The sequence below is a fragment of the Argiope bruennichi genome, chromosome 10 (assembly GCF_947563725.1).
Source record: "Argiope bruennichi chromosome 10, qqArgBrue1.1, whole genome shotgun sequence".
NCBI classification, from domain to species: Eukaryota; Metazoa; Arthropoda; class Arachnida; order Araneae; family Araneidae; genus Argiope; species Argiope bruennichi.
In genome coordinates, this window is record NC_079160.1 from 25,575,980 (window position 1) to 25,603,517 (window position 27,538).

General features: G+C 27.4%; 1 protein-coding gene across 4 annotated transcripts in view; it reads right to left on the bottom strand.

The window, feature by feature from the left end:
* The window catches only part of LOC129988488 (SH3 and multiple ankyrin repeat domains protein 2-like), a 136,227-nt gene extending 109,334 nt beyond the window's left edge, over positions 1 to 26,893 (bottom strand). For all 4 annotated transcript variants that reach the window (XM_056096728.1, XM_056096727.1, XM_056096726.1 and 1 more), the window contains exon 1: positions 26,462 to 26,893. The gene's annotated coding sequence lies outside the window, so the exon portion shown is untranslated. The remainder of the gene's footprint in view (positions 1 to 26,461) is intronic.
* Between the last annotated feature and the right edge of the window lie 645 nt (positions 26,894 to 27,538).

The window sequence follows — 27,538 nt, forward strand, 5'->3', positions numbered from 1 at the left end:
GGAATTTATCACCAACTAGAACATCAAAGGGCCGATTTATAAACTTTATTAAATGTCTGCAAATGGCTAGACTATTGAAGAGGCGTCAGACTGAGGTCTCGAACTGATTTCCAAGCATTTTCTTTACGGATTAGTTATTTATTAAGACAGAATTCTCTTTGAATTATTAGCTTTTCAAACTGTAGCATTAAAATGCAAGAAACTAATTAACATTTAAAAAAAAAGAGTTTAAGATCATTATACTTATAATGAAATTGCTATTATTAAAAACATATTTTATACTATATTTTTAATATTTAGAATTAATATTACACACATATTGATTCCAAATACAGATTCCCATGTATAGAAAAGCATATTAAATAGAATCATTTTAAACCACTATGCATGCAAATTTGAATCAATCAGTTATTCGACAATTTTATTCTCATGATAAAATACAAATATGAAAAAAAATATTTAAAATGAAGTTATTTTATACTTAAAGAAGACTTAAAACAACACTTCTCCTTTAATAGCATATATCTTTATAACATTAATTGGTATAATTGGTAGCCAAAATTTATATTTCTTGAAACATTCAAGGGTTTTATAAAAACTTCTGAAAAAAAAAACGGCACAGAAAATCGAAGTGAACAGATTTTGTGATGAAATATGGCTCCGACAATGGAGATGATTATGCGTTCCCGGGTAATCCCCTGTTCACACTTTCGGATAAGATTAACATCCACACTTCTCATCAATGGGCACGATAATCCACCCCTCACACAGTATTTCATGCATACGAGGTAATATCCATTAATGTTCTCATGGCATGGTCGCAGCTAATATAGAAGACCTCGTATTCTACCCAGTCGATTGAAGAGCAGAAATGATGGCCTATTTTTAGAAGATATCTTGTCGAATCTTCTTTACCACGTTCCTTCGCACGCAGATACAGGCTCAGAGTGAAGAAAATTCAACTTACTTTAGGCTTAAAGTCGGCTATTATCGCAATGGTAATTATGGCTTCAATTGGTTCTGCTGGATTCGACACATCTATGGTTTCCAAGATCGACAGATTTGATAAACATAGATTTCTCCTTCTGATTAGAAAATGGGGAGTTTTTACAAAATTAATCTACGATAGTACAATTGAATTTAATGAAAATATATTTGTCAACCTGCTTGTTGTAGAAATGTGCAAGAAATATAGTATTATAGCACTGTTAGTTCATATCAATTTCCCCACTATTTCTGTGAGTTTTTTTGTTATTTTTGATAATCACACTTTCGTGTCCTGTTGTATAAAAAAGTTATTTTCTTTACTGGTATTTTTTGTTTACCGTTTGCTCATATTTTTCTTGCGTGCACACGTCATTTCCGCTTAATAATCCCATGTGAAACAAAATATTTTTATATTTTTAGATTCTCGCTCACTTTTTTTGCAATTTTTTGTTAGGCACTTTAAAATTATCTTGTATAATCGAGTTTGCAATTACAAAAAATTATTTGAAATTGCTTTGACTTCTACATATACTTTTATTTGTCACTTTTAAAATGTATTATTTTTAAATTAATTCTTCTATCTATATTCATGTCAAATAGCATAAGTAAAAGACATGAGAATGTCGAAATTACTTATAAATTATAAAAATAATCCATTTTTAATTCTTTAAAATACAACATATATGCCTAAATTTCTATATATAACATTTCCCTTTACAGAAAAGCATGCGCGTTAGTTCAACAATCGGATGGCAGAGAATATTTCAAAAATTATATTTATAAGAAATAAATATTTAATAGTAACTGGATTTACTCATTCTACGTTTTAAGAACCATAAATGTTTGACAAGATGGTTTCAAATATTTTAATAATAAATGGTGCCAAGTGGCCCGGACTTCAGGATAAAATACATTTTCGGTATACCAAAGTTTTTGAAGTCTAAAATACGTTTCCGCGAACTTAACAAGGCAATTTTAATTTGACCTGATATTTCACTCATTGAATCCAATGTTATTTTTACTGTGGTGCTGAGGTGCTCTTCCATATAATATATATCTGAGATGATCAGTTAAGTTCAGTTTATATCAATATACTAGGCCTTAAAAGGCATTAGATGTATTGGATTTCAGTACTTATTTCGTAATGTTTGATATTTATTTATTTCATGGATTGGAAAATATTAACATAATCTTTTCACATGTTTTACATAATACAAATAATCTAAACGGTGATTCAGATCATTTTCATCACTAAAAAATATTCGATAATTTGAAAGTATATCAGAAATGTAATACCAAGCAATTATAATGCAGAAACGTGATCTCAAAGACAGCGTAAGACCGCCATAGATATCATAATAAAGAAGCAACCGAATATCCCCGGGAACGTAACTCTCCTTATCTCTTCAAAGAAGGTAACCTCTTCTATTGAACCGAAGAAACTATCTCCCACAATGCCAGCTGGAGTGTAAGTGCTCATATATTGCTCAGAAGTTCTTATGCAATGCATTATCTATTTCTAGCAGATTTCCAATAGCTCCCTTTTGTCAATTATCCATAATGACTACATCATGCCTTTTTGAAATGTAATTTCTACTCTATGACTTTCAGCTTCATTATCACAACAAAAAATCTAACAAACTTAAAGTGCGTTCAAGCTTCTGTTTGTTAGTCATTATTGTTTGATTTCACATTTCTGATATCCATGAAAATTTCTCTACAACTATTCTAAATATCCGTATATCTAAAGTTATATTTAATATGCACTCGTGGTACGTTTATTCAGAAAGAGAGTTATCATGTTTAGTTTTAATTGGATAATTATTTCATACAAGATGGTATGAGATAAAAGTTATTAGTTAACAACTTAACACTTTCTAGGGCCGTGGGAAGTATGCTTCCCACCAAATTTATAAATCTTTGTATGAATTTATGTAGGTTGGCTTAAGTTCTGACAAATGTTTTTAGAAAGACAGAAACTTGGATGCTTCAGTTCTTTATCTCACACAAAAGGATGCGTCTTAATTTGTTACTTAATTATTAATTAACCAAATTGATTAATGAATCAAATTAAATGTATCTAATAAGCTCAATGAATCCCTTTTCTTGTTCTAATTTCAAGCCTAAAATATTTTAACATAATATGACTAGAAAAAAATGGCCCTTTAAAGGGTTAAAGCAACTTATCAAAGTTAATGTTAAAGCAACTTATCAAAGTTAATGTTAAAGCAACTTATCAAAGTTTGAGTATCGTATCCGAAAGAATGCAATATTAAAGACCAATCTAGCTCATTTATTGTAAGAACAAAAGTTTTCCCCACCCTATAATTACATCTCTTCTTAAGGGTGTATAGAAAACTTATCATGAAAGTGCAAATTAGCATTAATTTGAATTGTAAAGATTGATAATACAAGAGAAAAAATTTTGTATTTTCTTTTTTTACACAAATAATTGCGTGCTATCATAATGCCTATATCGAGTGCGAGAAGTCAGATAAGATATCGATAAAAGCAGGGATTGTTCTCCCCTCAACTTTCTTATTTACTTTTATATAAGGTCGATTACATAAAATGTATGATCAAAATTGGTTTTATCTATCTATCTATGACATCTATCAATATTTTTGAAGTATCCATTTCACAAATTGAAAGCGATATTTATAAAGTTCATGAATGTGATGTTCGAAAATTATTAACGGAAGAAAATATGTAATTTAGTCGACTTATGATTAATATATTTATTATATAAAACAGAAAATGCGTGCATTTATTTTTGTCTATTTATCCGTAACAACAGATAAATCTATCTATTGTTAATATTGATAGTTGTCTTGCATTATCTGAATCCTCAGATATCGCAAGAAGTAGAGATAGGAAATTTTCGCATGCCATTGTGAGGTCCATTTCCATGTGAACTATTTTATATTCTAATGTCAAAATTAGCAATTTTTAAAAATATTTAATTAAATAATCAAAAATACGTTGAAGTTATATTTTATTCACTTTTTCATATAGTTTCTTAAATAATAATCACATGAAATTTATTTACACATCATTGTAAAGAGCAAATAAATATCTTTATAAAGATTTAGCTTAATTAAAGTGTATTATTTATTTCAATTTTTATAGAAATAGCTTAATTATTATGTGAGGCTTTCTTTAATTTTTACAAATTTTTAACTGTTCGTCTACGTGGTGTAAAGCCATTTAAGGTAGGCGGACCAAGAAGAAGGAAAACTTTTCTATGCTTTTTCACTCTGGCACAGAAACACTAGAATGAAGGGAATGGTATTTTGGATAAAGGTTATAAAGGCCATGAGATGAAAGGACTTTTGTTATTACCTTAGAACTTAAGCACAGGGAAATGGAATCTTTAGAGTTATTAGCCTCGCATTTGAAGGTACAAGTTACAGAGACGTAAAAATGCAAGGGATTTAGCTGCTGGACTCAGGGTCAGACGGTCGAAAACTAATGAAAGACGCATCAATGGAAGATAGTTTTGTTAAGTTTACAATGATTCTGTCATACTTAAACTTGAAAACCTTCATATCCCGAACATATATCAGTAATAGGTAATATAGAGATAGATATAGAGTATATATCTATGTGTAATTTTAAATGTAATCTAATCTAATTTAATCTCTAATTTTAGATTAATTTTTTCTCTCTAAATTCAAATCTTATACTTAAAATCCATCTTATGAGAATGCAGTTCTTTAAAGGATTAAGGCAAAATATTTTTAATAACGACTTCTAACAGAAAAGCAATAAAAACATTTTTGAGATGAAAGTTGTATCTTCATGATTCCAAATTTTTGTTGCACAGTTTCGTTTGGGTTCAGAACGGTGGTTTAAAAACGCCTGCTCTATATAAATTAATATACTTTGTTGCCAACAAACAAACAGAAAAATGAACAAATTACATTCTCGTAATATGATTTTATTTCGCAGGTAAACTTAATGCTCTACGTATATTTGTGTTCCCTCATCTCAGAGAAGAGAATAATGCAATTTGTTAATCTAATAGTTTCATCCAAGTGCATGGCAACATGAACGGCTGATTCGCTTGCAACGTCATATCTAATTTCGGTTCATTTCCTGATGCGGCATCTTCGTAACCGGATATCTCCCAGCTGACTGTATGAGCCAGATTTTGTTATTTATTCACTCTTTACACAAAAATGTTAAGTCAAAGAAAGTTATAGCAGGCATTAAAAGCTGAGAATTGAAATGCGCTACGTAATTTAAATATATTACTTTTAAACTGGCTTTTTTTGCAAGAATTCAGAATATAAAATTCTTCAAAATATTTTTTTTATTTGTTTATATACTAAAATAAAAAGCCTAAAAGCTGCTAGTATAGTCTTATTATATTTTATATTTTTGCAAGACATAGGTTTTTGCTTTGCTCCGTTTTTTTTATTTAATCAAATAACCCTAAACAGAATGATAATCGCTAAAAAATTCTATCTCGAGATTTTGACGAATCACCACGTTTACAAATGAGTCAAATGTCTATGAGTCCAAAAACCACTTTCTTTTTACTTCATATCTGTCAGTTCTTAAACAAGATTTAAAAAAAAAAGGTTTTGCGCTTGATAAATGAAATTTGTTAGATGGTCTTTACCACATATTTGTCGATTTTTATCTGATTTTGAATGTAACCAATTCGCAGGTTGTTTGTTTATCTGTCTATATCTAAATGCAACACGATAACTAATAAGCATAAAGGTCTAGGTTGTTGAAATTTGGTACCTAGTTATACTATTTAAACTGTAAATTCTTATCATATTTTGAGCTAAGTCTATCAAGAGATGGTTGATTTCTGTCTTTCTGTTCATTCACATTCATGTAAACGCCTTGACCTACCAAGATAAATAAAATTTGGTAAGCGATTTTGTTTCTAAAATTATAGTTTTGTGTCAAATTTTGGTTTTAGTATGTCAAAAAAGTGTTCAAAATGTATATTTGGGTACATTACGAAACTCGAATATTCATGTGTGGGACTCTGAAATTAAACATCTGAGAACACTCATGAATTTACGGCTTTGTCTTAGGTTAACAATTTTCTTGCAGTGTGAAGGGTATAACACCTTTATTAAGGAGTATATAAGGTTTAGGCTCATTTTTTCGTCAGCATTTAATAGACAATTTAATAAGCAAATCTTTTTCTTCTTTAGTTGTGTGTGTGTGTAAAAGAGAGAGAGAGATTTTAAGTAAAAAGATTCAACGAATATTGTAATAAACATTTAATTTTTCAAAAACATTTAACAAGCTCAGCATAACATAAGGATTGCAGATATAGGTACATAAGACGTGATCCGTATATTAAATGAATGTATCAAAAATATTGCAATTCATTATTTCACCTAGTACAAGTACGGTTAAGGAACAAGAATTGGATAAGAAAGTATTGGTTTCCATTCTCTATGTATAATATTAAGTCAGCATCATTAAAAAAAATCTCATTTTGATTAATATGCCCTTATTTTATAAATTTATCTCTAGGATCGGGATGGAGTTTAGAAGCTTATTTGGATTTCCTGTCATCGATAACAATATGAACCAATTTCCCTTCAACCGAACAATACATCCCAGTATATCATATTTAACTGAGGTTATACTTCATTTAATCCAAGATAACTTATCCTTACTTTAGTTTTGATCACGAGTACTTGTCTCATGAACTTAGTTAAATATGCTAAATTAAATATATTTGAAACCATCGAATTAAATTTCAAAATCTATATTACATGAAATAGAAATAATTCTTATTGCATACTGCAATATCACTTCGATCAGGTCGATTTATTGTATCATCATCAAGTTTCTGATTAAGTGAACTTAAGAATATCTGGCCACATTAGGTTACCATGGAAACAATAAAAACATTACTGATTTTCCTTGATTTGAGAAATTCAATATGAATAAACTTCAATATTTATTTACTTACCAAAAATAACTACAAATAATATTTTATTACAATATATCTACTTACAATGTTTTATTTAATATGGAATTAAATAAAATATTGCAATATAGGGTAATCAACATATCCGTTAGTAATATTTTTATCATATCATCAGAAATATTGTTTGTTTAATGCTATGCATAAAACTGCTATATTTTAATCGCTCTTCAATAAAGGATCGTATTTTGAGCATTTATAAGGCGTTGCTTTAATCAGTGTCTTATCTTAAATAATGTTTTGCGCCAACAACCGGACGAACATCTAGTGGTTTATATCGTAAACTATGCGAACACTAAATTCTAATTTCATAGTAAAAATTTTGTGTTCCATCTTTATATTTTCTCAACAAGAGCAATCTTTCTATTTTCATTTGTATGCCACTTATTGATTTTTAACAGTGTTCCTATCTTCTGAACCATCTTGTTTATAAACATCAAAAATACCAAAATAAAGGACAGTAAACATATACATAAAATCACGATAGACTCGGCATTTTATGTATATGTTTTATAAAAGTGGTCCGGATATAACACTTGTCAGAATGAAAATTTAATCTGTATGTAGCTAGAAAATGTATTAAAAACTTTAGAAATTAAATCATCATTATTTTTATTTAAATAAGTTTTAAAATATGAAAAATGAAGACGGTTTTTGTCGAATCATAAAAATGCAATTCTCATTTTAATATTTTTAATCATAACTTTAAAAATAGATATTAATTAATTATCTGTTCAAAATATATTTGAGATGAGTAAAAAAAGCAGTAGTATTACTTTAATTGCTATTTTAAAGAGATAATCAAATTTAAATTGTCTTTTAATTGTTATAAGACTTGACAATAGACAATTCTAAAGAGAAAATATTCTTTCCAATGAATGCAGATTAGTCATCCGATTCAACCCATTCCAAATTAAACTTATCACTTAGAACTTTAAACTTCTGCTTCGAATTTCAGTCAATTAAATTCTACTCAAAGCATGCGATAAAAGGGTTGGTGTGCAGAAAATTAAATTCTCCACTTAACCAGATGTTTTTAAAACCCTTCCATCGAAAATTTGAATCAAGAATGGAATCCGTTTCGGAGCCGCCAAACGATTCTTTTCGCAACGAAGGTCAACGGCCATTATTCTTCTTTTCGATGAAGATGAAAGAGTACGAGCTCTCATCGATTTGGCACAATTCCAAATGAGATTCTGATCTTCGCTGGATGAGCAGGGATAAAAGAGTTACTCTTTTCCATTGTTTCCATCTTATTATTGAAACTTAAAAGGGTTTTGTGAGTGAGCTGTGATTGAGATTCATAAAAGATTTTAGGGTTCCATCAGTCACGGCTCGGAATTATTCAGAAAACTGAATCTGAAATGGCGCTTCTTAAAAGTTAGGGTTTGCTAAAAGCATCTTTATGCTAGCATTACTTCTTGCTGCAAAAAACAGTCGATGATACAGTTTTCAGTTACAGTCACAGTTATTTCAGCAGTTTTGAAATTATTTTTCTTAGAAAGATGATGTTTCAATATTAAAATGATAACTGACTGACTTTTTTTTTCTGAATTTTTTAAAAATTTATTCTTTAGCTTCGTGTTAATTTGAAAATAGAATTCTAATAAATGTTATTTTTTTAAACTGGTTCTGTCATAAATTGAATCAAAGCAATTCATAAGAGTAAGTGGATACTTATCGATAAAAATTAATAAAAATATTTTCATTTAGACCAAACTTTATTCGTTTCAAAAAAATAATTAGATATTTCAGAACATTTATCCAAAATTTTGTTCTATAATTTTTTTTAAGTTATGCATTTTGGTGACAAACTTGGCATTTAATGGAAAGAGTCATATATTAAATGTTTGAGGTTTAAAAACAGTGTCTAGTAAAAAGACATTTTTTTAATTAATTTTTTTCTAACCATTTAATTAAAAAAGATGTCATTTAAAAAAAGGACATGAAAAACAAAACATTAGTTATGAATTATGCACGTAGATTATCATTTTAAGTCAGAAATCAATAGAAATGATTATGAAAATATATGAATTCTTTGGCATATATTCAGTATATTTTGATAAACAGTAAAATTTTAAGTTATGTAACAATATTCTGAAAGTTGAAAGTTTTTGAAACATGTTATAAAAACACATATATTTAAGAAAAAAAATATACATAAAGTAGATTGGGAAAACACGTATGAAACAGATATTTATTAAAATTAAAAACCAAATTAAAACACAAAAGTATTTTGAAAGTTTGGGAAACATATTTTTATTGACTGAAAAGTGATATATTTCAAATATCTACTAATTCAAAAGTTTATCGAACAATTTGTTTAAAAATGTGAAGATAATTTTAAAAGCACATTACCTAATTCCTGATCTAACTTGTATTTCTCTCTAGTTTTCAGTTCTAATTATAAAAAAACATAATATTTTCTTTTTTTTTCGCTTTATGAAGACTTAAAACAATTGTAAAATCTTTTTAAAGAAACAAATTACTTATTCTAAATTTCAGAAATTGCAGAATATACATAACATTCATAATATCTAATTTGGATTTAAAAAAATATGCAATATATTTTAATACGAGATTTACCGTAAGAAGATTTTATTAAAATTTAAAATTTGTGAAATATTATTTAAAAATGTAAAATAGCAGCAAACATATTTGAAAAATATTTTTAAAAAATGAATGTAACTTCTCTAAGAATAAACGTAGCAGCAAAATTAAAATTTTATAAAAATAATTATTTACAAATTAAAAATATTGAAATTTTTTTATATTTTTGCTAAAAATCGACTTTTTACTGTTGTCGTCTACCTTAAAAAAATTTATTTAAGAATTTTAGAGAGAGAGAGAGAAAAAAAGAGAAAACAAACTCTAAATCCTTTCAAAACTTACAAAACCTTCCCAAACATCATACAATTATTGAAAAAAATATCCCTCAAAAATATTCAACAGAGTTTGAATGTGATATGCATCAGACCTTTTTTAGGCACAGTACCAAAATAAAGTTTTTATTGAAAATAGTTCTTTATTAACTAAACAATTATTTATTAATTAAAGAAAAGCAACTTCAAGTACTTTCCTAGCAAAATACAAATGTGAAATTACACAGTCGATTCTCTTTTCTGCTCTGGGATCTGCTCAAAATGCATATCGTTTCACCGAGAACGAACAATAATTTAATAGAATAATCCTACTAATGGCAAATTAGATTTATTAATTCATTCTATCTATCTTTACGGTATGAGTGTGATGCTTGAATTCGTAGTGAAAATGACTGATGCTGAAACCACCTGAGGAGTTTAATTTTGGAGATACTGTTTGTTTCACTATCTTGAGATTACCAGTGATTACCACCGATGATTCTATTTCAACAGGGGATGGGACCTAGAAAAATGAGCACATTTCCGGAATTTTTCGTCATTCTTTGACCTTGATTTTCTCCCTATTAGATACTTTTTCGTTCAATTTTTTTTACGTATATATAATTATCACGTCGCTTTTGACCTATTGTTTTATTTTAATTCATTTTTTTTACATCCGTGAGTAATTTGATTTTACTTTGTTTTTAAATATAAAAATCTCCTCCTTTCATCTTTTCTCTCACCCCTATTTTGATTAAGTAAACCCATCCTAAAGTATGTGCAAAAGCTCGGAGGGTTTTAGAATCCGTTAGCAAACAATATATGAAGTTACGGATGGAATTCGTAAGATATTCAAAATGTCAAATAACCATATAGCATTAGTATTATTGATTTTTATCTGATTGAAAAATCAACGATGTTCAATATTTGAAGACAGCACCATAATTTCGTTCTCACAAGCAATTATTCTTGTGTTTCTTAGAACATGAAATATTTCAGATTAATTTAATAGTAAAAGCATTTATTTAAACAAGCACACAAATTTATAAAATATTATGAATGACATGAGTGGTTGGTTTAGATCCCGACAAATCAGCGACAAATTGAAGTGAAAAGAAAGTGAAGTAATCATCAAGCGAAATCTTAAGTCTTATTTTAACAGATATAGTGTAACAAGTCGTTGAAAACAAATAACTACTTTAGTAGAAAGGAGTTTTAGTTCAGTTAAAACTGACGTAGTAATTTTAAAGAAAAATGAGAATTATTTTGGGTCAGATATCATAACTCTAAACCGTGGTGAGAGGACAAGGGCGACGACTGAGCAGGTTTTCCTCTTTTCCAATTTCAAAGCCATACCAAGGAGAAGGTTATTTGATCCTGGTGAATTTAACTCTATGACGGATTTGGATTTCGAGCCTGAATCTCACCAGACAAAGCTTGTAAGCTAATATGGTCTTGCGTACTTATATTTCGTCAATGGAATACGCTTAATAATTCACAAATACCTTTGTCTTTTTTTATTGTGAAACGAACACACAACTCTCATTTGCTCTAAAATAAATATTTGAACACTTGTGTCATAGGTATTCACGGGCTAACCTAAGGTCCATAATTTTATACTGGTTTAGTGAATATAATATCTTTATTTGTGATTGCGCACAAAAGTTCTGAGAGGCCATCCCTGCTAGTTATATTTACCCTCGTAAACAATCTGGCAAAATTTTTCTGATTAAAAAGTTTAATCTATAAATAACCCTTTATTTCTATATTTGTATTACATAATTCTTATGATGACCCAATAGATTCTCTAAAATTCACAAGTTTTTGCTCTATCTATTATAGCGATTTTATATTTTAGATTCTTTTCATAAATAAACATAAATTCTGAATAATTCTACGCTGAATATTTTGAGAATAACTGATGAAAAGTCATTAAAACACAGTCATTTAAAAGTCACGCAAATGCTTATTTGTTGCCACCAGTCATATCATATAATTGAGCACGATATATTTTAACTCGTGTTTTTATTAGTTTTTTTTATTTTATTCGATATATATTTTTTATTAATGTTTATGTATTATTATTATTGTTTTGCTCTGTGTGTCATTTTTCTTTTTCTATGTTTTTTACAGGTATTTTTTATTCTATTCTTTTTTTTTCTTTGTTATTTGTCCTTTTGTATTTAAAAATAAAATTCGCTTCCATCCATGTAAACCGAAAAGGAGCCTTTTTCTCAAATGAATTTTTTCCTCGTACAAATCAAAAATTAATTAGTTTTATATCGTATTTAATATTATAATATTTTTATGTATGTTATCCCTTTTTTTTCTTTTTAATAACCAATTCCCTTACAGATCAATAGTTATCCAGGCAGTTAAATATTTAAGTTCAAATCATAAATACAAGGTTAAATTTTTAAAATTTTATAAGGTTTCGGAGATTAAGGACCTACGAGTCCAGGTGCTCCGCCAAAATACTCATCACGTCGTATAATACACCATCTATATCCCTGTTTTTAATTCAAGTTGAGTACACCCGAAAAGTTTTTGCAAAAGGTGAATCATTTATGATTGTAATATTCGTGGTCTGCTATAATTTTTAAAGCAAACTACTAATTCATAATAATATAATGATTCATTAGTGTAATACACTTTATTTTGCCTTTTTCAATATTCAAATGCTGAGTCAGTTTAACAAATTTCAACTTTTCAGGATTAAAGCAAAAGAAAAGTTATAATTTCTTTTTCTCACCAGAACCAGTAGAATCAGAAACGGATAGAAAGATTCAGAAGTTAATTGCAGTTTCTTGAAAAGAATGAAAATGATTTCACATTTGAGGAACTAATCCTAAAATTTTCTTTCCCGCCTTTATTTTCGCAGCCGACATTTTTTTTTTTTTGAATAATTTTTTGAAACATAAAATTAATTAAATTAAAACTTTCGCATTTACTCAAGATTACGATCATGAGGTATGTCGTTTATAAAAAAAAGCTTATAATAAAAAGCCATTAAAACTGTTATTTCCTGCATTTATTCACTTTAGTATATGTCTGGTAAAATTTAATATTGTTTATGGTTGTTGTCTAAAAGAAAACACCCGTGGAAACTATTATTTAGTTAAACGTCCATCATCTTGACTGTCTAAGAAAGAATGCCAGGTTATAGCTGAAACATTATAAAAGTTTAATATAGTAACTTTCCTTTCCCTTTATTAGTTTTTTCGCAATATAGGAATAAATTCATAGAAATACCGCAGATGCCTTTCTTTCAGGAATGCATTTCTTGTAGTAATAAAAGTTGAGCATTGAAATTTAAGTTATAACTATATGAATATATTGAAAGCCAAAGATCTGCCTGTAAGTTGTTTACAGAAGATAAAAGTAATGTGTGAAAAATCGTATAAGAGCAGAAACATGGCCATAGCCTTTGCAAAACATAATAATGTTAAATAACGTAATATGCAATGTTTGCTCTAATCACTAGTCCTTCAAGCTCTTTGCAGTTATTTCCCTCTTAGTACGGGATGATAGTAGTAGTTTTCTTTTCAAAATGTACTGAGAATTTAGTATGTGTTTTGATGTAATAATGTGACCGAGGTGGGCAGGTGGTAAGCTCTTGGCTTCGGATACGGAGGATTTTAGATTCGAGACCAGTTGCCAAAGAACCGTTTTGTAAGAGAGTCTGTTGCACATTAAATCAGTCGGAGCCAAACCGCTGGTGTGCTGCTGAAGTTAGTAGAAGGAGGTGCCAGCTTAGATGTCGTCCTTGTCATCTGACCATGGTTCAAAATTACGAGGTCAATTCCAACTGAAATGATGTCATGAAAGGATACTGAAATTTCCAAGATTTTTTTTAATTAGAACGCCCTTATATTTTGCTGATTAGATTTTAAATGAATTACGGATCTTCCCATTATATTAAACCTTAGCTGGTAAACATTTTCATACAGATTTTCTAAAGATGTTCATAATTCTCCCAGTAAAGCATTTTTCAATATCGGATTATAACAAAAATTGAAGCCATGTAATTTTAATAGCATTACATTTGCTTTATTTATTGCTTATGCGAATATCCATTTTCGAATCGATTTCATGATATACTAGCATCCCTAAAAAATTGTCTATTTCAATTGTCTATTAAAAAAACCGTCTATTTCAAATTTTGCACGGTATTTTGCACTAAAATAATTATGTTTTCTTATTTTTCTTGTAAAATTAACAGATAATAAACAAAATCTTCCTTTCACATTTTTAATCATTGGATGAAAATCGTCCGATTAACTATCTGACTGCACAATTTCAATACTATAATAAAAATTATTACTGAAAGTTGTGCACAAATTATTTTTTTCTTAAATCTGTCAGAAATTGTCCGACAGTTACATTGGTATGGTTAAAGAGATAATTTTTTGAACTAAGATTTAATTACGATATAATTTTTAGAATTTAATAATTAAGATTTAATTTTTAAAATTTAAGAATTATATAAAAATTATTTTGAGCTGTATAGATTTTAAATGTTTTGAAATATCTCCAAAATATCTCTCAATTTTTAAGTAATTAAAATTCTTAAGAAAAAAAATTTTAAACACGCTCAGGCTTCAACTGTTTACACTCCTAAATATATCTGTGAGTAATTTAGTAGCTGTAAATCAATAATCTTGTAGAACGCCAAGATATACCCACATTATTTCTTATTATTATTAGAGAGTGATATATTCTTTCAAATGAAAAGAGAATCTCATCGATTTTAAATTTTTTAAAAATGTCTACTGATGTAAATTGAAAGATAAATATTTTTTCTGATATAACAATACTTGTTGTAAATATCAGATAAAAAGACTTTTATAAAATAAATATTTCTTTAACGCTTTTAAGACCCATGGGACATCTAAGTATACTCTAATCTATATAATTTTTAAAAATGGTTTCGAAAGGGTTAAAATATATGCTTTATAAAGCAATTCGTGTAGAAAGTTGTCTCTCAGAAATCTACTCAGACATCTTCTTTCTCATCCTGTTGTTTAAAATAAACCTTACTTTATCTAATTCCGTCCTCCATAAAATATGCTAAACTGAAAACCAATTCAAATAAAAAAATTCTTTTACAAGAACTGTTCGAATTACGCAAGATTACAAATTAATTTATTAAGGTTACAGAAAAAATATTTACACGCATAGTACCTTCGTTAGAAATACTAAAAAAATATCACGCCATAAAAGTAAACCTGAGCATTTTTCATGCATCCGTCACTCTCCGAAATCACCTTCTGATTAATCCCTTAAATGAAAAGACTTCCTTCCCCATTAAAGTTTTAGCTGCGACTGAAAGGGGAGCCTCCCCAGCAAAGAAACCCGGACCAGATGCGGGTCGGCTTCTTTGGCTTTGAGAGCAGCCTTTACAAAAGGGGATTACTCTAATTGAGTTACTTGAATACAAATCACGACGCACTCCAAGTAATTAACTTGATTTCATTATTTCATTTGCGTGGGGGGAGGGTAGACTTGCATTATGCACTGCTTTGGCGGCAGGTGAGTGTTGCCAGAAAATACTTTAGAGTTTGAAGTTTAAGGTCATGTGTCTTAACATTCAGTCAGTATCGAAAAGGCAGGCAAATTCCTGTTGACACAATGCTTTCTGAGATCGATTCGCCGATTTCCTGTGAATTCACTGATTTTCATAATATAATTGGTTTCTTATCTTTACCTTAAGGTTGTTACACAAATACTGTAACTTTAGAGAACATTTTTATTCCTTGTATGCTTTGTCCTCGATGAGCTTGACATTATATTGACTTTGAAAGAGTGAGCTCCTGATTCGAAGATCAGATTCTATCAAAAATTCATCTCATACATCTACCTAGAATATGTTAAAATCCATCATATCCCAACATACACAGTATGCAAGTGTGTGTATGTGTTAGTATGCATGTTGCTGCTCTATGACTTAATATGATTTGGAGCTTCTAAATTTGCATTTATCTGTAATGTTTGACATTTATCCGTATTAGCACCCAAAAGTATTAAGGCATAAAACTAAATCGAACACAATTTTAAAATTGTGATAAATTCTAAAAAAACATTTGCTTTGCGTAATTTTGAACAGTTTATACATAGTTGTAATTAAATTCAAATTACTTTGTATTCAAATTCAAATCATTTTCAAATATTTAATCGTTTAATTTTCTCCCATTATTGAAAACCGAGAAAGAAAGAAAGAAAGATTATCTTAATTATCTGTGCAATTTGCATGAAGAATTCGAACATGGAATTGCATTACTGCAAATGGCAACGCTCAATTTGAAATAAATTGTTCAGAAACCTAAGTTTCTAATTGCATTATGATGTCAGGGGACTCTACTCCATTAGGCAGGTTCATGTACACAGTAAACAGAACAGGTGTAAGGCTTTTAAAACAACAGGGCTTTAATTCCGTCACAATTAAAAACATAGTAACATCTCATAGAGGAAATAATGGTTATCAGATATGCATAAAAGATTTAATTGAAATTAGAGAAAACATATATTCTTGGCAAAGTGTTGGTTACCAAAGGCGGTTTCGATAGAATTTTTTGTTTGATATTTTATATTTAGAAGCATTTTATGTAATAAACATAGGTTTTTTAAAATTAAAAATGGAAATAAATATCCTCTAATCCAGCAGTTCCGTTAATTAGGTAGTCATTCAGTTTAATATCAGACTGATTATTGAGAAATTACTGCATATTTCTTTAAGAAATTCAATTTATTGTTCCTTAAAGGACGATATGGACATCTGTTGATTTAAAAGATAAAATAAAAAGGGAAAATATATGTAAAAAAAAACATTATCTTGACGATACTGATTCGTATTAAAATTCTGTTTAGACGAAATAGTTTTGAAAGACCACTTTAGAAAATGAAATCTCATATCTTAGAGATACACCCAGAATCTCAAAACGTCTTTTTAAACAGAGAATACTGGTCAGAAGACAAGAAAATACTTTTCTTTCTTTACAAGTCATTATACCATTAGATTTGTGGTCCATTTCATTATTAGGTAGGATGGGCTAGCAATCCATAACTGCCTCATTAGCAATATTAATCATCTGATATTGGAATAAACAGGATAATAAGAAATTAAAAATATGAATAGTCTAATAGCATAATTGGCAACATAATTCAACAATCGAAGTGAAATTCTAATGGATTAGTAATATAATATCTATACGATCCCAGCATAACGAGAAATGGTATATCTTGAATCACTCCTACGCAAAATAAAGAAGATATATATTCTTTTGGGACAGCTATGCTACACTTCTTAATATGGTGAATCAATATCAAGCCAAAAGAATAGAAGTACAAAACATATAAAAGATAATTAGTTGATATATTTAGAGCAGATATAAATCTAAATATAATTAAAACTGGTCGACTGTATATCCCTTTCAATGTGTAGGTTTCTGATCTAAGAAAAATCTCTTCGAATTCCGGAATTGCCGTTTTAATATTCCCTTAAGTGAGAGTTACACAAGGTATCGTTTCCCACTGGTATTATGGGCTTTGATTTGAATATTATAGACCAGCGGGTTCCCAAACTGTGAGTCATGACCCACTGGTGAATATTTGGTGAATGGTAAATGGTGCAAACCAAACATCTAAATTCAAAATACATGTAATCTAGAATTTAAATGTATCTTTCCCCAAATTTCAAAAGTGTCACATAGGCCTAAAATATATAAGAAATCACGTGGTAGAAACATGACAAAAAAAAGTGCAATATGTAAATAAGTGGCTTGAGTCAGCCATTTCAATCTAGTTAGAAACTTTTTTCCGCTATGAATATTCAATTCTGTTTGCCTCCGTTTTAATTTCGCTCCGTTTTAATAATTATCATTTGTGTAAATATTTATTGTATCGATTATTAAATACAAAGATTAAATTATCAAATATAAAGATCGATTTTTTTTTCTTAGTAAAGGTTTCTTTTTTAACCTATAAAATTTATTTATAAAAGAATATGTTGTTCACTTTAAAAAAATTATTGCTCGATGGATGAATTGGATTTGCTAGATGCAAGTTCTGAAAAGTGGCATTGTTTAAAAATTCTGGAACCCTTGTTCTAAAGATAAAAAAATATAAATAAAAATTATTCTTCCTTGTAATTTCCCTTTTTCAAAATATAAATGCATCGGAACTTCACCTTTAAAAAAATCATTTTAGCATCTAAATTCTTAACTACTTAAAAGAATTTACATGACAAAATATTCCGACTTTAAAAAATGCACAAAAAAATATTGTCTTTAAAATATTGATTGCATATGTTTTCTTTTCTTTTTTTATCAAACAAAATTGCTTCTAAACACCATCTAAAGACAGAAAGATCTTTAAAAAAATTGCCCCACAGTTATCCTTATGAGCCTATAAAGTGACGCTATATCTACTCTAAAGGCAAGCTTAAAATAGAAAAATCCTTTCTTTAATTGAATGCCCTCTAGACGGTATTTTGTCCCTTTTCCTGTCTTGATGGGATTGGAAGAGGACGAAAACAAGTCCGGGAGAGGAATCGCATACCACCTTCCCGGACACGTTCGGAAATAGGCTTTCTATGGAGTCCATCCATCCAGCCCTCGTCAAAAGACTCGAGAGAATAGGGGAAGGGTGGTGGGCAAAAGCGACCATCATTGGAAGGGGGGAATCCACTAGTGTCACGTGGTTATCGATCCTTTAATCCGGCATTTTCCATCCAGTTTTTTCCGAACCTGAAGATTCAGGGGTGGAAAAGTAAAAAGAAGGGAGGGTTGGTTGGGGAGGGTTCAAAAAAATTCGTGTGTGAAGAAAAGGAAATAGTGGACAACATTCTTTGGGTACACACTCACAGGTTGATAACAGAAAAGCAACGTGAGTAGAAAAGAAAGCGCCCTTATTGGGTCTCTTGGGGTTTCTTAGAGGGGTTAGAGAGGGAGTGAGCAAACGATTTCTTAGAAAATTTCTTTCGGATGGAGGAAGAAAGGAAAGACTCCGAGTGAGGGAATCTGTAACCAATAGAAATGGTTAAGAGTGTTTCTTTTATAGAGTTTATGATCTCCGTTTTCGTTTTTAGAAAGCATTCCAGCAGATTTAGAAAGGAAAAAACGATGGAATGAAATCTTAGAGCCTTTTGAAGCACTTAAGGAATGATTAACAAAAAGACCATTTAAAGGAAAGGGGGAGGATGTTGAGAATTGAAAGAAGAAAGATTAAATTTGTTTTACTGAAATAAAATTGGCTGACTGCTTTATAATAATCAATTAAAGAGTTCTTTAATTGCAACCAAAGGAAGAAGTTATAAAATGAAACGTTTCTACCTTTTCATATTTGAAGTAAAATTGTTTTTCTGTATACTTAATGTAATATTTATATCTAATATAATTATAAAATTTAAAAATTATAAATTCTTTTAAAAATATTGCCATTTTTAGAATCAATACCCATTCAATATTGTTTATAAAAAGTACATTATTTTGTAGTATTTCATCCGCATTTTGACTCAAAAATGGAATCTAATGAGGTCTTCAAAAATCTTCAACACTTTATTAAATAGATTTTATTAATTAAATCTTGTTTAAAGATTCAAGATTTCTAATTTTTTTTTTCTTTCCCATATATACCAACAGGAAAAAAGTCTATTTACTGAAATATTAACGAGAAGAAATTGGTCGTAATTGTTCTTTCTTTTGTGTGTGTGTGGGGGGGGGGGTGAAGATGAACGAATGAGTAAGGAATATAAGATACTAAGGCTTTTTAAACTGGCCTGCAAGAACTAATTCGAAATCGAGGCATCCTCATCTCTTTTATGTTTAGGAAAAATATACTCTTTTAAAATTGAGATATTTTAAATACATTTTTTAAAATTAAATAACATCTGCGAAATTTCATTTGTCCTTCAAGCGAAGTTTTTATGTGACATTTTCCTCTTTTTATTATCATTAGAAAACTTATTATAATAAAAACTGTTCTTATCACATGTGATACTGATCAGTATCATATAACATGTGATACTGATTTAAAAATAAAAATAAAAACTTAAAAGGATACAAATGATATTTTTAAAAGAAAAACAAGTAAAACACTAGTGTTTCATCATATTCTCCACATATTTTTACAACAGGAAGGAAGTTTGGAACTTCCGCTTTTCGTTAAAAAAAAAAAAAAATTGAATTTTGATGATTTTTCTTTTTTGCCATCTGCTCTTTTTAAAAGTGAATTTGCTCTGATAATTTTTTTATTGCAATGAAAAAAGTTTCTTTTTTACAATTTTTTTAAATTTATAGCGGCGAACGCTCTATTACTCGCAATTGAAAACCTAAAATCTAGATTCTAGGATATTTGTTCTAGAATCAACTTGCAATCGAATTAGTTGGAATGGTCTAACAAAAATAAAAATAGTTTCAGAACAGAAAAATGAATTTTACTTTTTTTACTAAAAAATTTAAACTTTCTTCAATCAGGATGTTTTTAGAATGGCTTGAAATTCTACTTTTTAAAAAATGATTTGTTATTCCAATTTATGCAATGAATTAAAATTCCATTCCAATGCATTTGTGTAGATAAACTTTGCATTTTTAAAGTCCTTGCATGAAAATTATATTTCCTCACATCAGATTATTTATTGAAAATCTTTATTGTGATCAAGTTTCAAAATGGTCTACATTCATTCATCATAATCATTCGTCTGATTTAATTATATTTCAAATGCTCATTAATACTTTAAAGTATTTCTATCAAAAAATTAGGCATCAATAAAATTGAATAATAATTTTAGTTCTGTTTGGATGCTATGTACTATTATATTTCAATTTACATTTATTAGAGTAATAAAAAGAATCTTAAAAATGTGAATGAAAGTTATATTCATTCACAGAATGAATAGAATGCAGAAAGTTTAGCAGAATTCAATATTTAGTCCAGAGTTTTTTTACAGCAATCAATAAATAAACCTCGACAGAATCGGGGTGTAATCATAGTATTCTATTTTTTATATAATTTTTATGATAAGCAGCTACATTTTACCTTTCTTAACATTCATTATATGTAAGACATAATAAAAATACCCAATCTTTTACATAAATATCGCTCATTAGAAAACTGCTCCTTCTAAACATTTAAACAGTCTTCATTAACGAATTACTTCTGCATTTATTTGAATATGTGGATTTTTATTTTCAATAATATTATTTAACGTTTTCATATTCAAGCCGATTCATTATTTTACAAAATATTTTTACTTTTTTTAAAAATCATTTTGATAAATCCTTTGTGGGTAATTGGTATTTAAGTGTATTATTGGAGGAATGTGACTGCACTTGGGATGATTTTCTTTATAAATATAAAATACATATATTTTTTTTAATTTTATCTAAAATAAATTGAAAAAAAAACTTTTATGAAACAAAAATATATTAATTAAAAACCAAAAGTATTTTGAAAATTGAAAAGATATATATGGCTAAGAAGAAGAATACAGCAAAAAAGTCTTTTAATTAATTTATGAAATGATTTGCTCAAAATTTTGTAAATAACTTAAGAAGTACTTTACCGAAATTCTGAACTAAAAAATAAACTGTGCTTCCATCAAGTCTTTATATACTGGAATTCAACTGATAAGAAACATGAATTTAACAATATTTTTTTCTCTTTAGGAAGCCTTAAAATAACTATATTTTTTTAATGAATGGATTTCTTAAAATGTAGGTCAGAAAATGTTATGCTAAAATGTTATCTTAAATAATTATATCGAAATAATTATATCAAATTTCAACAAACAGATGCACTTGGTTTTAGTTTATGAAGTATTTCGTAAACAGATTTTACCAAAATTGAGAAATTAAAAATTGAGAACTTAAAAAATAAAATGGCATCAAAATTTAGGCTAAGAAAATGCTAAAAAATTATCGAAAGAATGAACATATAAGTAAAATTTTTCAGAAAAAAACTTGTTCAAAAAGCTATTTAGGAAGAAAAAAAAAGAATATTGATAATCTTTATTTTTACCCAAAAACTAACTTCCAACATAGTCTCCTATTTTAATAAGAATTTTATTTTATCTCCTGTAGTGCTTTTATAATGAATCTTCAACTGATTCTTTCTTTATGTCACTATTCTAAAAAATTATATTCCAAAAATTATTTAATTTTTATGATTTTTTTGCTTTTTAATGAATGTGTTTTAATTCTATTTTTATCTGCGTATAATTCTATTTAAATTTCCTTAGATAATTATAATTGAAACTTGAATCAAGAAATTAATTAGTTCAACTGAGTTTGATGGGAGGAGGTCATTTTATAGTCTAAAGTATATGAAGAAAAATAAGATATTTCTAAAATGAATGTGTTTCCTATAAAAATCTTTGTTCATTTATAGAAAAGCCTGACAGTTTTCGAAATAGAAAACGATTTTTCTGATTTCCTTTTATTTCCCAAATGGGCATCATTGGATGACTTAATTAATTTTTTTCACCAAAGAAGGAAAAAATTGAATAATTTGATAAAATCAGTAAAAAAAATCAATTATTAACTTTTTTTTTTACTGCCAGTGCTTTTTCTAAGTGTTATTTCCTTTCTTAATTATTCACTAATGAGCATCTTTCCGTAAACTAAATTGCGTTGATAGTTAATTTAATGAAATGAAATAATTATTTTTTTAGGAAATAAAACGGGAAGCTATGAAAATGTAAGAGAAATTGTTTTTTCTTTTGCTACATTTTGACATTTTGATTTTCTTGAATATTTTATGGAATTTATCAACAGACGATTTTAATACGATGCACAAAATTATGCAATTTATTGACTAAGATACAATATTATAATTTATTTTGATCTCTTATTTCATTATTTTTGCAATAATGTCAATTTTTTAGAGTATTATTAAATTAAACTAAGTGTTTAAGACGAATATTAGTTTCTTTTACGAAATGTACTTATTTCTTTCGTAATTTTTATTAATGAAGTACTCTAATCAAAAAATGGCGTTTAATATGAATTTTCGTTCTAAAATCTGACTTTTTAAATGTAACTGATATTGTGATATGAAGCCATTAAGTATTGAATATTAATATCTTTTATTGAATGCAGTATAAAATTTCTGATATACTAAATTTTTATTATGTTTTGCTTTTATTGACATTTAAAATGAGAACATTAAAGAATATTATGCTTGCATATTACGAGTTTTTACTGTAGTGCTTAAAATTAATGTCTATATTCATAAAGCTTTAATCATTTATATATTTGTAATTGTTCATATTTATTTATTACTTTTTTATGGTATTGTAAATTTCTAAAGTTCAAGTTTATTATCGTTTTAAAGATCAATAGATAAAGGATTTAAATATCTGTAGATAAATTATGGGGTAAGTTTAAGAAGATAAGTATTTTTATTATGAAATATTTTCTTAAATGAACATGATTGCATTTTTGAAATATTATGATATTGTTGCTATTTTTTAGCGTTTTATCACTATGCAGATTTTTTAAAAACAGGAATAAATATTTTATTACATTATATCCTTTTCATACTGTGTGCTTATATTTTCATTCTTTAAGTGAATGTTTTATTATTAAAGAAAGTATGAAAAAAATATTTGAAATTTTATTATTTCCAATCAAATGTTTTTGAAGGATATTTTGGGTTTTAATTTTGAAATTTAGTTCAGTAGTTAACTTTAGATGCTATTTTGGAAAATTTAAAGGAATTGATGATATTATCTGGAATATTTATGGGATATTTTATATAACAGGTCCATATTTTTACAGACATGTTGAAAATTTGGATTGATATCGTAATTATTTACAATTTATTAAGGGATATATTAATGATTGATTATTATGCATTTCTAATGAATTTCATAAAACATGGTATTTAGTTATTCTAAAATTCGCCATTTGTTCCTAATGTTAATCAGATTTATTTGGTAGTTAATTGTAATGATATTAAAATTTGTATTTCCAGTTTTAATTTATTCAAAATTGTTGTGTTGAATCAAAGTTCCAATAAATTGTTCTACAGAAAATCTTTTAATTGGTTTACTATAACCTGTTTGTAAATAGAATTCGATAAGAACATAGCAAAAATGAAAATGTATTATAAGAACGTATTATAATAATTTAAAAAAAATTTTACTTTCAGAAAACAGTTTTGAAAGCATTATGACTTTTAACTATCATTATGCAAAATATATAATGCAAGCACGTAAAATAAAATATAACTGTTAATGAAATATTGCATACAACTTTACAGTTAAAAAATGATTTTTCTCATATTTATAGATTCTGTACACAATTATAATAAATCTTATGACTATGTGCATTTTAATTTTTTTATATAACACAGTACCAGTTTGATCATTATTAATATATCTACACTTATAAAGTCTTTCATTCAACAATTTATATAAATAATGAAATTATTTATTTTATTTTTATTAGAAGGTAAATGTAAAAAAATTCTAATATATATATATATATATATATATATATATATATATACATATATGTGTGTGTGTGTGAAAAAATTCTTATATATATATATATATATATATATATATGTGTGTGTGTGTGTGTGTGTGTGTGTGTGTGTGTGTGTGTGTGTGTGTGAGTATAACAAATCAATACAAAAAAATTATGAATAAAGTGTACAAAATTAAAGCGACGGCCTTACAAAAATATTTATGTAAATCAATAAAAATTTCTGCTCAAATGATTAATTAATTTTAATGAGTAACTATTGCTTATACATTTTTACACAGAAACTATGTAAAAGTTATGTGTAAAAATTATTCTTCTCCTTGTGGATGTGCATTAAATCTTAAACAGAAAAACAAAGAGAAAACATATATTGCAATGCCCCAAACTTCAAATATGGGTATAAATGATTTAACTTCTTATTTGGAATTTTGTAAACTGATTCAATACCCTTTTTTTTTTTTGGTTATAAATCGGAATATTTTTTTCTGTCAATCATATTTAAAAAAAATTATCTATTACACTTTATTACTAAAAATTATTTTCTACACAATCTACATTCTATTACAAAAAAATATTGTAATTTTCTATGACCGGAAATATTTCAATATTTTTCGATAATCCATCAGTTAAATAAAGAAGAAACGTTTATTAGAAATAAGTTCGTTTTAGATAATGAAATATAAAAGGAATATACTTATGAGTCATTCAAAAAAGTTACCAAATGTATAAAATGAAACAATTAACAAAATAACAAACAATATTAAAAAAAAAAATTTGGTAAAAAATTTTCCAAGCATTAATTCATAAAGAAATTATTTATCAAGTCTTTATTTTCTTATAAATAAAAATAGCATTGAGGAAAATTTTAATATTATATCAGTAAAAAAATAAATAAAAGACAAATTACTTGAAAAATTATTTTTTAAGATATTTCTGAGAACCGTCTTTGTAAGGAATTGTTTTAAGAAATTGAAAAAAAAATTCTTGCACGCTGTTGAAAAATAGCAAACTTTCCCAAATTTTATAATAAAAAAAAAATTCGACTGATTGATTCAAGGCTACTAAAAAAATTTTATCGTTTGGGTTTTGTTCAGAAAATTCAATAGAAAGCGGAACATAGTTTCCCCTGTAGAAGTTGTTTTGCCTTCATTCATGTAATACATCAGGAAAAACAACGCTCGAAGTCAATTTATAAGAGACCATTTCTTTACTATTCATCTTGTTTTAATGAAGAAAATCGAATTTATATTCTTTAAACTGCTTTAATGAATTTATATTCTTTAAACTGCTTTAATGAATTTATATTCTTTAAACTGCTTTTAATAATCAGCTTCAAACACAGTATTATAATGTAATTTACTTGCATTACTTGTGTACAAACAAGCATTTTTTAAAAACATTTTCGTGTTATTTTTGTGATTAAATTTGTTGAAATGTTTATTTTCAAATAGTGATTTCCTATTTCATAAAATATATAAAAAAGTACCTTATAACTTTTGATATATATCGTTAAATTTTTTATTATTATTTTACTATTTATTTGTTTAGTAAATAGCACTATAAAATGGGATTTTCAATTTTTTTTTATATGAGTGAAACTATCATTTTAGATATCAAAAAATTGAAATATTTGTAATAAGTATTTTAATTACAAAATTACATAAGGGTTTGGAATGCCCATTGTACTTTTTGAAATTTCCATTTTATGTTTATTTTAAAATATAAAATTTCTATATTCCTTACTTCAAAATATTTTTAAATAAGATGCATAATATATAATAATTTGTAACATACTATGTAATTTTTCAATAAGCTTATTCATTAAAAGAAGTTATTAAAAATTTAGCAGTCATATAAAAATACGGTTAAAAATATTCTAAGAACACACTAATAAAGAAACTGATACTTTTCTTTCACTACGAATGTCTAATGAACGTTAAAAAAAGGAATTTTGTTTTGCAAAGGTTTACATTTATAAGATATAGTAAACAGAAAAAAAAAATGACAATATTTAACATTTTTCTTCAATGTATCAATATACTAATGTCTAACTATCTACATTTGACATTAGATTTTGGATTTTTCATAACAAAAATACTTATATAATTAACTATTTCACAATAGTTTAAAGTAGAGCAAACAAAAACAACTAAACTTACCTTCTGGCTTTAGTTCTGGAATTTCACTGCTTCCGGAAATCGCACATTCGGAGCTCTTTCCGGAACATGAAATCCTTCATCGCTTTTCTTTCACTATTTTTCCTGCCATTCGAATATTTTTAATATAGCACTAATTCGAATGTTTCAAAAATCGTTTGCAAAAGTAAACTTCCGCTCCATGGAGTAAGCGCCATAGTCCGTGTTCGGCAAGCATGTCGGATTCACGTCCAGAGGAGTGGTAGGTAGCTCCCGCACTACATTTTTACCAAACGATTTTTCTCAGAACCCATAACTTCGAATTCAGAACACTTGATTCGAAACTATTCTGTTCAATTTTTTCCGTTACCTGCTTAGGTGGAACTAACCTTGCATCGTTTTTTTATTCCTATTATGTTTAATTTACTCTTTCCTCTCTTTCTCTCTCTCTCTTTATAATAGTAGCAACACCGCAGTCAGCGAGCTGCCAGCTAGGGTTGCTGTCTTACAACTTGGCGAGAGATTCTGCAAATTGGCATCAGTTGGCGAAATTCCCCGCTTGAAAACAACAAACGATTTCTTAAAACTTGAACTTGGAATTCTAAAAACAAAGTTTTTGATACTAAAAGATGAATTTTGATTGATTGAAACATGAAAGTACATTTGAATAAAAGAAAAAAAGTAAGTGAAAAAAAAATATTTAAAGCAAATTAAAGTTAATGTAAGTCATTTTTTAAAAGAATTTATATTTCATTTGGAGTTAAATTTTGTTTTCGGTTTTATATTCTAAATATTAATTCAAGTTTATATAGATTTAAATAATTCTTTCTAGGCTTATATTAATTGGCATTTTTTATTTAATTGCATTTATTTGCAATGCAAAAAATTAATTATTGTAATTAATATTAATTTAATTATAAACCAGATAGTTTTATTAATTGCAATATATCGATGCAATGCAATTTAAGTTCAGGTGTTTTCCATATAAGTGTTAAAAATAAAAATATTAAATATAAAAAGTTATAATATTAAATTTTTTTAAAAAAATTATTTTAGAAATTTGAATTTCTTACTAAATTTACTTTAGACGCTCAAAAAAGT